Source organism: Meles meles, chromosome 17 (assembly GCF_922984935.1).
Source record: "Meles meles chromosome 17, mMelMel3.1 paternal haplotype, whole genome shotgun sequence".
NCBI lineage: Eukaryota > Metazoa > Chordata > Mammalia > Carnivora > Mustelidae > Meles > Meles meles.
In genome coordinates, this window is record NC_060082.1 from 49,031,540 (window position 1) to 49,046,502 (window position 14,963).

At 42.6% G+C, this 14,963-nt stretch overlaps 1 protein-coding gene across 1 annotated transcript in view; it reads right to left on the reverse strand.

Annotated features, from left to right (window-relative positions):
- The window catches only part of C17H1orf21 (chromosome 17 C1orf21 homolog), a 222,601-nt gene that overhangs the window by 107,022 nt on the left and 100,616 nt on the right, over nucleotides 1-14,963 (reverse strand). The window lies entirely within an intron of this gene.

Consider the following 14,963-nt stretch of genomic DNA (forward strand, 5'->3'; position numbering starts at 1 on the left):
TTGGAAAAATCACAGAAATTGTGCAAGTGGAAAATGCCACCAATCAACAAACTGACGGTTGCCTAGCATAGGCATGGAATAATGCCCATGACGGTCTACCTGAAAGACAGACGTTTATCGCCAAGGGAGTCTGCATTTCAGTCTGGGAAGTTGTAATGTAATAACCCTCAACACAGTACCTCCTTCCCCCAAGAGGTCTGCTAAAGTAACATTTTTCCAAGTAATTGTACTGTTCAAATATTTCTCAAAATGATCATCCTTAGGACAGTAGTACGTTTGCATGTATCTGAATAAAGATTCTGTGTTCATGGCTAAGCCAATTGTTTTTTTCCACCTGACAATTCAAGGTAGTTATTGATTCTGCTTCTTTCTGAAGAAATTAGGAAGACCGGTGTGAGGTTACAGTAATGAGCCCCTCAGGAATACGGAGTCCTAAATGTATTAACTAGTTAATCGGTGAACTCCGATCCACAGTCACAGCACAGAAGAATTTCACATTCCAATTTGGCTTTAAGAGGAGAAAAATGAAAGTAAATGAACAAAATGGACATATTTAATTAAGGATTACTTACTCAGAAGTTAGAAAAGCACTTGTTAATTACAAAAAAAAAAAAGACATCAACAAATTATGCCTCCAATATAATTACACAGAGATAAAAATAAAGGTTAAAAAAATAAAAAGCTAGAGATGAGCATCCCTAACTTCAATTTGGGGTGTTAATATTTATAAACCATGGTTCACTTGGATAAATACTAACATTTCACTGGACTAAACTGTGATCTTAATTACTTCTGGTCTCTATTTACATATAAATTATACACACGCACATAGCTTTTAAACTTAATTTCAGCGGATTTCTGTGACTGTCTGTAGGATCCTGCCCCTCAGGTGATAGCACAAGGAAAGCACAACATTTTAGGACCTAAGCAGAACTTTCTGAAAGATGGTACTTTGCCCACTGCACGGCCAAGGGTCTGTCCTGGAGAAGACTGACCCTTGCCTTGTCCCTTCTTCTCCACACACTAAGCCATGGCCCACCGTCCACACTCTCTGGGCCGTCCAGCAACATTCAGTCTTCATTTGCTTTTTTACCCTCCAGGGAACGCAACTGAATTGAAAGTAGTAGACAACCTATTAATAGTTTCCTAATATATTTCTTCAATGAAATGGGAAACCCGCTGGCGACATGACTTTCAAAGCAGCATTATCCCAAATACAGGCTTTTTTAAAATTTAAACATCAAGGCAGAATCATCATCAATTCAGAAAGAGGATAGGTTTTAGCGTGTCATTAACAACCACGGCTGGCTGGCCGATGTGGAACACAAAGAAAGAAAAAACAAACAGCCACGGCTACAAAGCCAGACCTATCATTATTACTTACACAACATACTGCACAAAATCCATTGTGGTATAAAAGAACAACAAAAAAGCCAGCAAGACCCTTCAATAAACCACAATTTGTACAAAGCAAATACTTAAAAAAAAAAAAGATCTGTACACTTCTCAGAGGCTGGGAATGAAGATGTCCATCTGGAAACAGACAACTCATCAACAAATGTGTCACACATTTCCATGGCGATGCAGCCATCAGGAACAGCACTCGCCAGCAAGCCTCAGTGCAGACGGATGGAGCATCTCGGGTTCTGACAGCGCACCAGCCAGGCAAAAATCCCGTTTTCCTTTGTTTAAGGCACAGGGGAGCCAGTGTGGGGCTCTGGGCCCCCTTCATCAAGTCCCACACTGGAGGCAATTAGCGCAGCCACCGGTAGAAGCCAGAGCGTCCTGGCATCAGAACAATGTGCCAACTTGATTAAGAGGAGGGAGAGGCAGGACCGTCTTCCTCTGGCTCCCTCACACCTGTTCACAATTTTTCTTTTCTTCCTGTTGATCTTGTCAGGTGGCCTATTAAAATGCATGTCAGGAACAGGAGGCTGACACCCCGTTCCGAACCCGTTCCCCCTTCTCTCTATGTAAACAGTCGCAAGCTGCGCTAGTCAAAATAATTCTGGGGTAAAAGCAATGCATTGGTGATATTTTTAGCATTTTATTCCCCATCCTACATCAGAGAGGGGCCGGATTGTTTTTGCGTTGGCTCTGGCATGAAGATACAGTTTCCCACCAAATCTGTGGGCTTCATTTTGATGTACAGTGTATATATATTGTGTGTGTATGTGTGTGTGTGTGTGTGTGTGTGTGTGTTTGTATGTGTGTACAATATTAAAGCTTTTAGAGCTAGGAAGGGATCAGTCGGCTGTACATGCTTTAGACAGTATGGACTCACCCCATTTTCTGGATCCTGTCAATTCCTCCATCATCAACAACTCACTGGCCCTATCCTAATTCTCCCAAGTTTTGCCATAAGGTTACCTTTATAATCAAGGCAACGGGCTTTCAGATGAGCCTGTTACATGGGGATAAGTGCTGGAGTGAGTTTATAATGCCAGAATTATTTAAAAAAAAAAAAAAAAGTTAACAGTTTTCACAGATGTATACATTAGATGGGGAAAGAAGAAAGGCAGAATATGCCTTATATGCTATTCTCTCTAGCAAGAAGGGATCTTACAGTTGTTTGCTAAAATGATGAAATTTGCATCTGCTTTCATACCTTCTTGCCCAGTCTTCTTTTGATCAATGACACATATGTGGTAATAAATTTGTTTTCCAGGACTGTTCCAATTTCAAAAGTTCTGTGTTAATGTTCGTGTTAATGTCCTCATATTAAGAATGTCCAACATCTGGGCATTCTGAACACTCTGGATTGCCTCTTTATCCAGAACTTGCATGAAGATTCTCTGGTAGACAATTACGATATGCTCAGGAGAACTGAGAGCTTGGGAAAGATATTGCAAGAAGTATTTACAAACATAAGCCATCGGAAAGAAAACAACCACACTAACCTTAACAGCATACACTTGTTCCTCTGGGGTTCCTCCCATTGAATAGCCTATCTCCCAAGCTAACTAAATTTGAGCCTTAAAATCCTGGTACAACTTCAAATTCTTGCTTAGGATCTTTATTTCCTTACTTGGTAGGATTTTTCAAGAAGCAAGTATTCATAATGGCTAAAAGCTTGGCTTCTAGAGCTGGAATGCCTAGCCATACAACCCTGGGCAAGTTACTCATCCTTTTTGTGCTCTGATTTCTTCATTGGTATATTGGGAATATCTACAGTACCTAATCTCACACACAGACTCACATGAATTAATACATGAAAACAGTGCCTTGTCTATAGTAAATACTCAATATGTGTTAGCTGCTGCTTTCGAAACCTCTGCTGGTTCTGCAGGGAATACTATTCCTAATGTACAAAATCCATCAAGATACAAAAAGAAAAGGCATAATATAAACATCACTAATTAATTAAACCAAAAATTGTGACTTAACTGCATTAACAAATGAAGAGAGAGGGAGTGAGAAGGGGATTTATGATCCATTTATCATCCCTAATAAGGCTTCAGTATTTTTTCAGCCATGCACCTGTATTACTTTAATCAAAATACTAACTAAAGTACCATATTACTTCAGTTCGAATAAATTTGAAAGAATAATAAACAACTTCTATGACTGAGAAAAGAAAAGTGATCATTATTTAAGTGAAACCAGGGGTAAACAAAATGGCGCCCCTCTATCTTCCCTTATGTCCTCATTCGACAGTTGCCATCGGCACCACCTTGGCGTAGCCTACCTTGAGGGTCAAGAGCGGACAAGTGAGATCCCTACTAAGAACAGGCAGAATGACTGTTTTCAAGCCAGAAGAGTAGAGGCGGCTCTACAAATAAGCAACTGTAGAAAGAAGGACAAAGAGGCAGGACTCTCTGAAATTACAAACCAAAGATGGATCTGTGGGTCAAGTGCCATGGGAAGACATGTCTTCTCACCTCGGGAGACTCCAGCTCACCCACGGTGCCTGCTTCCACTGGTTCTACTCAACAAACAGCATGTACTGTCCGCTAAGCCCTGGTCTTTCTCAGGGGTTCATCAGGCGCAGTGCATAATGTGGACTGTGTGCCTGTGCTGTTACTCAAACTGTCTGGCACACAGAAGGTGTTTAATAAAGTCTTCTTTAAAAAAGAGAGAAAAAAGCGGAGAGCTGACTTTAGTTCATACATGAATAAATATTTTCCCTAATCAGTGAATGCTTCAGTCCTGTTTGTCTCAGGGGTACATTTTTTTTTTCCCCTGCTAGATTTTGCAAGGAAGAAAAAACATCTCTAAATGAAAAAAAAAAAAAAAAATCCCCTTCTTTGCATTTTTTTGCATCCAAATGCAATGGGTGTGAAACTGCTTTCAAGTCCATTTTTGGTTTATGGATGTCCTCGATGTGGCATTGAGGGTGTCACATAAAACAGTGCCTTGTCTATAGTAAATACTCAATATATGTTAGCACATTGCTAAAAATGTGCCTGAACTCTACAGGAACATCACAGACATAATGTGGGTTCAGGTCCAGACCACTGCCATAAAGCAAATATGCAATAAAGTTAAGTCAAATAAATGTTTCAGTTCCCCACAAGATAAAGAGATTGTTTACACTATATGATAGTCTATTAAGTACACAATAGCATTAGGTCTAAAAAATCCAATGTACATATCTTAAATTTAAAAATACTTTATTGCTACCTGTAACACTTTCTGCTGGGCTCATGTAGTAGAGTGGAAGCAACACAATTTTTCAATATTAGAAACAATTAAGGAAGAATAAGTTTAGATCATTTGCCAAAATAGCAATCAATATATTTCCTGCAATTTGACTTCAAGGGCCCTACCATAAAGAAACTGGATCCCAAAGATTACAGGCGAGGTCCATATTTGGATGGAGGTCAAGGAAGTCCAACCAAAACAACTGGACTGACTACATGTGACAAATCTGGCCTGAACAAATGTTCTTTTTAAAAGGGCTACTTTGGAGATTATGATTCTGACTTTGGAGGCACTATGGTGATTGGCAGTGGAAGGAATCACATGTAAAATTCCTAAAATATGTATTGACCTTTGAAAAATAATAAATAAAAATAAAAATACTTCATTGCTAAAAAATGCTAACCATCATCTGAGCTTTTAGCAAGTCATAATCTTTTTATGAGTGGAACTCGATGTTGATGGCTGCTGAACTCCGGGTTAGCTCAGGCAATTTCTTAAAGTAAGACAGCAGAGAAAACTGCCATCTCAAAGGAATCTTCCTTTCATGAACAATTTCTCTGTAGCATGCAATGCTGCTTGACAGCATTTTATACATAAGTAGAACTTCTTTCAAAATCAGAGTCGATCCTCTCCAACACTGCTGTTACTTTGTCGACTAAAGCTACGTAATATTCTATCTATCCACACATCTATCCAACCATCCATCCGTCTATGTATCTATCTATCCAACCATCCATCTATGTGTCTATCCATCCATCCATCCATCCATCCATGTATAAATGTATCTATCTATCCATCTATCCATCCATCCATGTATGTATGTGACTATCTATCTATCCATCCACCCTTCCTCCCATCTATGTATCTATGTGTCAGTCTGTGAATCCATCCATCCATCCATCCATCCATCTATCTTTTGTCATTTCAACAGTCTTCACAGCATCTTCACCAGGAGTAGTTTCCATCTCAAGAAATCACTTTCCTTGCTCATTCATAGTAAGCAGCTCCTTAGCCACTCAACTTTGATCATGAGATTGTAGCAATTCAGTCCCATCTTAAGGTTCCATTTCGACTTTTAGTTCTCTTGCTATTTCACCACATCTGCAGTCATTTCCTCCTCTGAAGTCTTAGCCCCTTTCTAAGTCATCCATGAGGACTGTAATCACTTTTTCCGAAATCCTGTTCCTGTTGGCATTTAGACCTCTTCCCATGAATCACATATGCTCTTAATGGCATCTAGAATGGAGAATCCTTTCCAGAAGGCTTTCAGCTTACTTTTTCCAGATCAGAAAAATCATCTCTCTATGGGAGTTACAGCCCTATGAAATGTATTCCTTAAGTGATAAGACTTGAAAGTCAAAATTATTCCTTGATCCACAGGCTGCAGAATGGACGTGCTAGCTGACATAAAAAGAACATTCGTCTCATTTTATGTCTCCACTAGAGCTCCTGGGTGAGCAGGTATAACGTCAATGAGTGCTAATATTTTGAAAACAAAAACAAAAACTTTTTTTTTTTTTTTTGAGCAGATCTCAACAATGGGCTTAAAATAGTAAACATGTTATAAACAGATGTGCTTGTCATCCAAGATTTGTTGTTCCATTTCTAGAGCACGGGCTGAGTATATTTAGCATAGTTCTTAAGAGCCAAGGATTTTCGGAATATGAAATGAGCACTGGCTTCAACTTCAAGTCACTCAGCTGCATGAGTCCCTAACAAGAGAGTCAGCTTGTCCTTGGAAGCTTTGAAGCCAGGAACTGACTTCTCCTCTCTAGCTATGAACGTGCTAGCTGGCACCCAGAAAGCTGTCACATCTATACTGGAAATCTGTTGTATCGTGTAGCCACCTTCATTGATTATCATAGCTAGGTCTTCTGGATAACTTGGTACAGCTTCACCATCAGCGCCTGTGGCTTCCTCCTGCACTTTTGTTATGAACACGGCTTCTCTCCTTACGCCTCATGTCATGAACTAACTTCTGCTAGCTTCCGACTTTTCTTCTGCAGCTTCCTCAGTCTTCATAGAATGGAAGAGAGTTAGGGTCTTGCTCTGGATCAGGCTTTGGCTTAAGGGAATCCTGTGGCTGCTTGGATCTTCTATGCAAACCACTCCAACTTCCTCCATCGTAAGAATAAGGCTGTTTCACTTCCTTATCATTTGTGTGCTCCCTGGGGTACAGCACTTTTAATTTCCTCCAAGAACCTTTCCTTTGCATTCACGATGTGGCTAACTATTTGGTGCAAGAGGCCTGGCTTCCAGCCTATCTTGTCTCTTGACGTGCCTTCCTCCTAAGCTTAAGCACTTTCAGTGTTTTATTTCAAGTGAGAGACGTGTGACTCTTTCTTACACTTGAAGACTTGGAGGCCATTGTTGGGATATCCACTGCCCCAATTTCAATATTGTGTCTCAGGGGCTAGGGAGGCCCACGGAGGGGTAGAGACGTGGGGGAACAGCTGGTCAATAAAGCAGTCAGAATACACACAGCGTTTACCGATGACATCCCCATCGTACATGGGTGTGGCCTGTGGTGCCCCAAACAATGACAAATAGTAACATCAAGATCACTGATCACAGATCATCATGACAAGCATAATAATAATAACGAAAAGGTTTGAAATATTCCAAGAATTACCAGAATGTGACCCAGAGACACGAAGTGAGCAAATGCTGTTGGAAAATGGTGCCAACAGACTTGCTGGATGCAGGGTTGCCACAGACCTTTGATTTGTTTAAAAAACAAAAACCAAACACACAAAAAAGGCGGTATCTGCAAAGTGCAAAGTGCAATAAAGCACAATAAAATGAAATGAAGTATGCTTGTATATCACTGGGCTCTGCTTCTGAACTGGCCTCACCCCTCCTATCATCCTCATCTTACAACACATTTTGTGGTTCTTATTTTTGCAGCAGTGGGTCGGGGCCTGATATCTGCTGGATTGAACAGAATTTTGTTATGGAAGCATTACAGAGCAGAGCAGAGTGAAAGCTTTGATGACTTCAGCATAACTAACCCTCCTTCACTTCTAAACTCTCCCCCTCTTGAGAGCTCGTACTGGGTATATCTAAGAAGCTGCTGTCTGCTGGGTTCTGTGACAGCAATGCAGGGCTTATGGAGGTGGCTGGGAGTGCCAAGGAGAACCATCTGTCTGGAGGGGAAGGCTCATGCTCTGAGCGCCCCTCTCCTATCCTATCCGAAGCACATTCCTCATCACGCACAGACTGACCCCATTCCACTCGGCCATTCCTCACCAGGGCTGATTCTAAATCTGGAACAATCTTAGGCAAGCCAGAGACCGGGTTGAAGGTGCTCACAGACCATTATCAATTCTCTGAGTCAGGCAGTTCCTTAGTGATAATTACTGTACCTTGCTTGTAGAAAGTGATTTTGCCCTCTCCAGTGTAATTGTTATTATTAAGCAATTTCTAGGGTAATTATAAACTGCCCATTCTAAATGTTTTGAACATTTCAAAACAAGGCTTTGGTACATTTAATAGAAAACACTCTCAGTTCTTTTCAAATCCACCTAATAAAGGAAAAGTGATTTCAAAGTAAGATTGTTTGACACATTACGTGCTAATGATCTAAAACTAGGAGTTGTTTAAAAGTAACAAGCAAGAAAATTAAATGTTTAGACTTTATATGTGTGGAGAATAGACATGGAGAGGTGTGGCCCGGGGTGGGGTGGGGGGGTTTCTACTAGGGGAAGTAGGAACATTGTACATATTTGTACATACCTCCCATGATTTCAAAATCCCCACGTTAATGTCCCAAAGAGCAATTCTCCTATGCCTACTGCATCCTTATTCTCTAGTGAAACCTAATGCTTGCTTGTATTTGAAAACCAGAGAGAAGAGGCCTTGGGGGGTGCTGATTCCATTTAGTCTGGCTTCAGTGGTATAAAACTCATTTCAGCACCCTCGTTCATAAAGGGTACTATCCTTTCCAAAAATAGGCAATGAATTGAAGGGTGGAAGTGGTACCTGGTTTTTATTTTAGTTTGAGGACACCGAGCATTTTCCCATGTGTCGATATCAGTCACTTGTATTCCCATCTATGTGAAGCATCGCTTCATATCTGTTGCCGTTTTTTTTCTTATTGGAGTTATATTGTTTTCCTTACTGACTGCTATGAGCTCTTTGAAAACTAAACTGATTTAGGACATACTTCTGGCCCAAAACGGTCTGGGCAAAAACACTCTTGATTTTAGTTGGGACGTGAGAAAGTGGAAGGAACTAGCCGCTTTCTGTCTTTGAGTCAAGTGTGGGGGTATCTTGTGCTGCTTTTCTGTGTTTCTTTCCTTCAGCATATTTACTGGACACCTACGATCTGCCAGAGCATATACTGTTCAGTCCTGGACGTTATGTCTAGGAGGAGAAAGCATCCCTGTTCTGAAGAGCTCACAGCCTCTTCTGGAGGAGTAGGTAAGGAAGACACAGGAAAATAGGGAAGGAAGGACACAGTCTCTATAGCTATGAGAAGGACATGTACTGGGTGGTTGTGATAAAAAGGAGATTAAAGGGTGAGACCTGCTACGGAAAGCTGGGGAGAGCCTTGGAGGAGGTGATGTATCTCAGTGGAGTCCTGAGGAGCACTAGTGTCGGGAGGAAGGAGAAGTTCAGGCAACAGGCCAGTGAGTTCAGAGGCCCAGTGAGGCAAATGAGAACTACAAGCAATTCAATATGGCCGACATGAAGAATTCCAGGGGGGCACAGTGATGTTAAGAGAAGAGCTGATAGGACCAGTCTAGGAAGACCTGATATGCAAGTCCCACTGAAGAGTCAGCCTCTATTCTGAATTGAATGGTGGTGGACTCGCTGCCCCAGTGCCCAGAACTAAGGCCACCAGGTCAACTGTCTGTCCTTTGGACTGTCCTTAACCATCTCTTCTGGAGAGACTCCAACCACTGTAATCCAAGGCTTTCTGCTTCTCTCTGAAAGAAGCTGCAGCAAAGGAAGAATGAATGTACATCTTGAAATGGGCCAGTTGGTCGAGGAAGGTTAGGAAGAACACGTAAGTAAGATAGGGAAAGAGCCAGAGAGAGAATTCACAGAGTTTTAAGGCAGTAGAGTCTTTACCTTGGATTCAGCTGATGGGGTGCTGGTGGGGCACCACATATGCCAGAATGTGTTTCCTGTCTCCCCCAACAGGTATGCCTTCAACTGGGGACGGGGAAGGACTACAACACTAAGAATAGGGAGTGGTTGAGATGGGGGATGTATAATCTCTCCTGGGGCAAAAAAGAATGCCACTGACTCCGATGCCAGCTCCTTCCCCTTCAACAGGACAACAGATCACTCCAGATGGAGCACTGGTTTCAAAAGGCCTCTCTCTTCCAGACCTGCCTTTGTGACTTCCCAGCTGCGTGCCATGGAAGCAGGGCACCTCTCTTAGTGAACTATGTGTGCTGGGATGTGTGCACGGGGTGCTTGTGGTCTCGCAGCATTCTTACGTCTTGTCCTTGTCTTCGAGAGGACAAAATGAGGGGTGCCCACTGCTGCAAGGATGGGAGGGTGATAAAGCCTCTCTCACTACAGCACCTTTAGTAATTAACACTTGACCTGCACGCCCCATCCCCCAATCATATAATCATTTCAGAGGCCAGAAACACATTTCCCTCATTCATTTGGGGTTCATTACTCAGTGACCAGGAACTATTATCCAGTCATTAAGGGTCCCTGGACATTCATCTCCTGACAAGCTCCCACAAAAGACACACAACCAGATCCAAATTGAGCCCGGATTCCTTTATGAATGCATATGTACACTGAGGCTTTCGAATGGGGGGGGTGTAATTTCTACACCATCCAGTAATAATTTCCAATCAAGAAACAGAATGAGGGGCGCCTGGGTGGCTCAGTGGGTTAAAGCCTCTGCCTTTGGCTCAGGTCATGATCCCAGGGTCCTGGGATCGAGCCCCGCATCGGGTTCTCTGCGTGGCAGGGAGCCTGCTTCCTCCTCTCTCTCTCTCTCTGCCTGCCTCTCTCCCTACTTGTGATCTCTATCTGTCAAATAAATTAAAAAAAAAAAAAAATCTTTAAAAAAAAGAAACAGAATGAGTGGTCGAGGAAGATCCAGAGCTGCTTTCAGAGAGGAGGGCATGCGTGGTTGTTCTGACAACAATTTATCAAGTTTCTCAAGAGCCCTGCTCTGACTTTTCCCTAGTGCTGGTTCTCCACCCGCCGTGGCCGCAGGGACTCTTGAAAAAAGTTGGAGGCCCGCGAATTCCTCTCTGCTATTCTCAGTGGGCCTCTTGTTATCTTAGATTAACATTCGTGATAAAAGCCTGCCCATCATCTATGCTCTCTTCTGCTGACTTAATCTTCACGTCAGGCAGGAATCACGCTCCCTTTCTGCAGATGCAGAGATCAGTCTTTGATTGGCTGGTCTAGCGGCAACGCTGGTTCAAATCCAGGTTAGTCTGAGCTGGGGGCCAGGTTCTTAACCACCAAGTCAGTTATTATTATTTTTTTTAACCACAAAGCACAGTAAATAATTATTTACTTAATTATTTAAGTATTTAAATAATTGTAATTAAAAATTAAATCATTAAATAATTATTTACAGTAAATAATTATTTGGGGAGATGATATAGGCATAAAGTATGAATGGATCAGACAGAACTTGGATAAATGTGTAAATCACGGAGATATGAATAAAAGTTACAAAGACATCTAACCTTGGAAAGTAACATCAGGGAAGCTGCTAGCCCCTCCGTTGTCAGGTCTCTGGAAACTTTATCAGTGGAAGAGAGCATCCCTGTGCTCTTAAAGTTAGGAACTAGTATGCCATCCAAAGTAAGAGCTACATGAAACCTTTGTGAAAATGGCGATTTGACCACCACCGTACTTAACAGCAGAAAGCTGAGCTTTTCTCCAATACTTAATTACTGCAATGTCTTCACCAAAACTCGTGTTTTGAGAGATAACTTAATGTTAAGGCTTCTGCTATACGACTACAACTCTGATATGTGATCATTAAGACCAAGGAATAAATCAAGGAATAAATCACCTCTCCTGTCACTGGAGTAAGAAGGAGGAGGAGGGGGAGGGAGAGGAGAAAAAAAGAGAAGACAGGTAGAGGAGGAGGGATTAGAGAAGAAGAAAGGAGAGCTACCATTTATAGAGCCCTTTTAATGTTCCAGATCCAGTTCTGAAAACCTGACGTACGACAACCCATTTAATACTCACAAGGGCTCTAGGAAGTAGTCATTAATGTCTCTATCATACTAAAAAGGAAACTGAGGACAGAGCAATCATTCACCTAGCTGAACCACCTCGTGAGTGGTGGGATGGGCCCAGGTCTTGAACTCAGCCTGTCTGCCTCACACCCTCTGCTCTCATTCAACTCTCCCACAAAGGTATAGTAAAGTGAATTTCTGAGAAAAAGAGAAATTCTTTTTGTATAGAGAACTGTCACATGTTTCCACGCTGCATACTCTCTGTCTGAATGGAAGATTCAGACACCCTTAAGATAAGCCTTTTCAAGTCAGTCGTTAAGAACTGTATTCTCATAAAAGCGGGCCGAAAGTCACGCAAACGGTAAACCGTTAGGGTGAACTATAGGGCGGCAGCAAATACTTCTGAAGAGTTAATGAACAGAGCACTCCCACGCCCTCTGTATATGCAGTTGATAAAATTCCACTGCTCTCAAAAGGACCTGAAATGTGAGTTGTTTCTCAGGGCTGGCAGTAACTTTCTGCTGATTCATTTGCAGCCAGCTCCTCACTACGTCCAAGATCAATGGTCATGAATTTGCAGGATGGCTCTTCAGGATGAGGAATTCCAACGACCATTCCAGCAACTCTCTCCCATTTAATGTGTGCCAGCCCCAGCCAGCTGAACCACGGAACAATTTGTCCGGTGGCTCCATGTGTGTGTGTGCACGCAGGCATGGGTGTGTGTGAGGAAGAAGTGCATTTTAATGTCCATTTGACTTCATTTCTTTCATTGGGTTCCGACTTAAGTGGATTTCTGTTAAGGAAAAGATTCTCAGATAATAACCAGCACAGAAACCAGTATTAGCATTCGAGCCTCTCAGCACCCCACTACCAAGCCGCCTTACTGAGGAACTGCATGAGGCCAGACCTGCTTGTGTGATTCTGGGCTGCAGTCTGGCGAAGGGGTGAGGCGGTTAGTGGGAGAGCGGCAGCAGGCCGGGTTCACACCAGAAGGCGGAGGGCTAACAAGAGAATTGTCAAGGCCAGGCACAGGAAAGCTCAGGGGGGCTCGGCTGGAAGGGAAAGTTTTGTGGAAGATGAGACAGGGAAAGAGGGAGATTTTCTTAGGGGGTAAAAGGAAGACAGACAAAGTCACGCAAGAGCTAGATACTTATGGCAGTAGCCTTCAGTATGCTGTGCTGTGGTTCATGAATGGCAATGCCTTGTGACTTTTTGAGATTATTCAGTAAAAACGTAACTTGCTTTTCAATGATCTTTAATGTTTCTTTTAATATGTCTCTGGATTGAAGCTTGGCTTTCAGGGGCCTGATTCAGTCTGGTTTAGACAACCATGAGTGGCAGCAAAGTCATTAACAAGAACGAACAGAAGGAGCCTGGATAGAGTCATTTCCAGTTAAAGTCATTCCCAAGTTTGTAAGCACTGCCACTGAATTTTGAAAATGGAAAGCTAAAATACAATTTGTGATAAAATAGTGTAGCCTCTCTACTTCGGAAAAATATTCATGACCTGCCTTTCACGGCACCGATCTCATGAAAGAAATGCACACACTCATGGGGAAAGGTTGTGGTGTTTAGGGAGGGCGCTCAAACACGCACAGAAGGAACACAAGGGCTCTAGCGCTTCTCCTCTTTGACAAGTCTGTAGATCTCTTCTCGCAAGAGCTCCATTCACATAAAACAAAAGATCATTTTCAGTTGCTATGAATCGCCAAGTTATCTTCCTCTCAGAGAGGAAAGTGGGCTCCGACAGCTCGAGGAATAATGCGTCTGGGTGAGAGGGAACAGCGTACACGAGGACAGTGTAGTGGCAAGCGGCGCAGCAAAAAAGATCACACCATCTTCACAGCCCGTTTCGTCTGCACAAGCCTATTTTAGTAACCCGTTCTGCTCAATAGGTTTGTGAAAGACAGTGGGCGTTTTGATTATTTATCTTTCGGGGAGAGGGGGTGACGATTCATTCATAAGGGCATCTGAGGGGTTCAATTAAATTCAAATCGACTATCTTGAGTGACAGTGGCCAGGCAGTCTCTTGTAGTGAGAGCCCAAGGACCAGAGCTTATCGGGAGATGGTCCTCAGGGACTCTCATCCACCATCTACATGTAAGCTATTTAAATGTGTATCGGGGGCACCTGGGTGGCTCAGTGGGTTAAGCCTCTGCCTTCAGCTCAGGTCATGATCTCAGGGTCCTGGGATCGAGCCCCGCATCCGGCTCTCTGCTCAGCAGGGAGCCTGCTTCCCCGCCTCTCTCTGCCTGCCTCTCTGCCTACTTGTGATCTCTGTCTGCCAAATAAATAAATAAAATCTTTAAAAAAAAATAATAAATGTGTATCAGGATCACAAAACTTCTTAAAGCTGACATTCCATTTTGGCTCCTCAAGAGGGATGTATAGAAGCAAACAAGACAAAACACAACAAAAAACCCCACTGTGTCATCTGTCAGAATGGCAATTATCAAAAAGACAAGAAATAGCAAGTGTTGATGAGGCTGGAGGAAAAAAGAGAACCCTCGTGCACTGTGGGTGGGAATGTTAACTGGTGCGGCCACTATGAGAAGCAGTATGGCGGTTCCTGAGAAAATAAAAAAAATAGAACTCTCATATGACCTAGAACTCCCACTTCTGGGTGTATATCTAAAGGAAAGGAAATCAGAATCCTGAAGCGCTATCTGTACACCCGTGGTCACTGCAGCACTATTCACAAGAGCCTACATGGAACAACCTACATGGGAACAACGTACATGTCCACTGACAAAGTAATGGTGAAAGAAAATGTGACACACACGTGTACGCGTGCACATACACACACACACACACACACACACACAGAGGAATATTACTCAGTTGTGAAAAAGAAGGAAATCCTAACATTTGTGACAACCCACATAGACCCTGAGGGCATTACGCTAAGTCAAAGAAGTTAGAGAAAGTCAAATATGGATGATATCACTTATATGCAGACTCTAAAAATGTTAAACTCACAGAAATAGAGTAGAATGGTGGTTGGTAGTAGCTGGGGGGGTGGGGGACATGGGGAGCTCTAGGTCAAAGGGTACCACTTTCGGTCATAAGATAAAGAAGTTCTGGGGATAAACGGTACAGAATGGTGACTACAGTTAACAATGCTGTATTATATACTTGACA